A 1,762-nucleotide genomic window follows, 5' to 3' on the forward strand; every position below is an offset into this window, starting at 1 on the left:
AGGGTTGTTATAGTGCCTAATGGGCACTATGACGGGTTTACGACACCCAGCCAATCCTCTCCACCAGATCCAGTGGCCAGGGTAGGTCTAGACCCCCCTCTCACTGCGTTGGGTCCTGGGTTTGAGGAGAGCGGTCTCGGGGGAAAGCTCACATTGGCTATTGACGGCCCCGCATCCGGTACCTCCGGGACCCGGATGGGGGGGGGTCATTGAAGCTCCCCCCATATCACCGGTCGTGTGCTGCGGAAACACTACCTGGGTGATTCTAGCTACTACAGTGGGGGCCTGCTGTACACGTTTTCAATTTCGGGGGGTTTCCCCCCCGGCCGTTGAATCTCGACGGCAAGAGATTCAACATCTTCTCCCCCAGTGCGTTCATCGGTATTGCGGAGCAGGGGGTTGTTGCCTTCACCAGGGGCATCAGGCCTCTTTTGCCATGGAACGTGGGACGCGTAAGGATCCCTGGAAAGGGAAAAGTTTCCGCGATAATGTCCCTGGTGGCGAAGGGGGTAAAGGGTACGCGGGCCCCCCCTGCGTAGCGGCGAGGCGGCCGGGCCCCCTGAGCGTTATCTTAACTGACCGCCCCTGCAAAAACAACCTCTGCTAACCTTGTTTTTGAAAGGCTCACGCGCACAAAGGGTTTTCAATGGGTTGGGCCCTAGCCATTGCTTCACACAATCAAAATTGGAAACCACTGGGGTCAAGGAGGCCCCGTTACAGGACCTCACAGGGCCGTATCTCCGGCAATATTTACCGCAGAAATAGGGGGGATTAGCCACACTCTCGCAGCCAAAACGCGACTCGGCCAGGTCCCGCTCGCTCTCCTATAAATTGACGTCTTTAGCGTGAGCGCGTTTCATATCTATTTTAATACAACTCGCAAAATGGCACGTACCAAGCAGACTGCACTAAGTCTACCGGAGGCAGGCCCCCCGCAAGCAGTTGGCCACCAAGGCAGCACGTAAGTCTTGCCCCTGCTAACGGAGGTGTCAAGAAGCCCATCGTTACAGGCCTGGAACCGTTTGCCTCCGTGAGATCCGTCGTTACCAGAAGAGCACTGAGCTCCTCATCCCCAAGCTGCCCTTCCGCGTCTCGTTTCGCGAGATTGCCCAGGACTTCAAGACTGACCCCCCGCTTCCAGTCCTCTGCTGTCATGGCTCTGCAGAAGCTTCCGAGGCCTTACCTGGCGGCCTCTTTGAGGACACCAACCTGGGGCGCTATCCACGCCAAGAGAGTCACAATCAGGGCCTAAGGACATCCAACTTGCTCGCCGTATCCGCGAGAGCGCGCCTAAGGTTTTGATTGCATACCTGCAACACAAACTATTATCCTCGGCCCTTTTCAGGGCCTAAAATTATTCTCAGAGAGATGAATACAGACAAGTCATATCAAATGGTGTAATGTACACAGACGGGAAGAATAATAAAAGTGATAAGCTATGTAAACAACGGCTTATAATGTTGATAAGCACATATACATACAATGTACACACTGCTACGCAACACAATACACAGCCTCTCTTTCATATATATATACATACATACATATATATATTGTATATATATACATACACTATCTCCTGTCTCTCATTGTATATATATCATAATGTGTGTGTGTATATGTATAATATATATTTTATTTTTGTATATAAATACTATATATATACTCTCTCTCATTGTATATAATTATAATATATATATATAAAATTATATATTATATTTTATATATAAAAATACATACACACACACACACCCCAAATATA

The 1,762-nt window shown here is 49.4% G+C and overlaps 1 pseudogene; it reads left to right on the forward strand.

Moving 5' to 3' along the window:
• The first annotated feature begins 884 nt into the window (after positions 1-884).
• On the forward strand, positions 885-1,302 carry LOC119568936 (annotated as a pseudogene).
• The last annotated feature ends 460 nt before the right edge of the window (positions 1,303-1,762 follow it).

Source organism: Penaeus monodon, unplaced genomic scaffold, assembly GCF_015228065.2.
Source record: "Penaeus monodon isolate SGIC_2016 unplaced genomic scaffold, NSTDA_Pmon_1 PmonScaffold_11659, whole genome shotgun sequence".
NCBI classification, from domain to species: Eukaryota; Metazoa; Arthropoda; class Malacostraca; order Decapoda; family Penaeidae; genus Penaeus; species Penaeus monodon.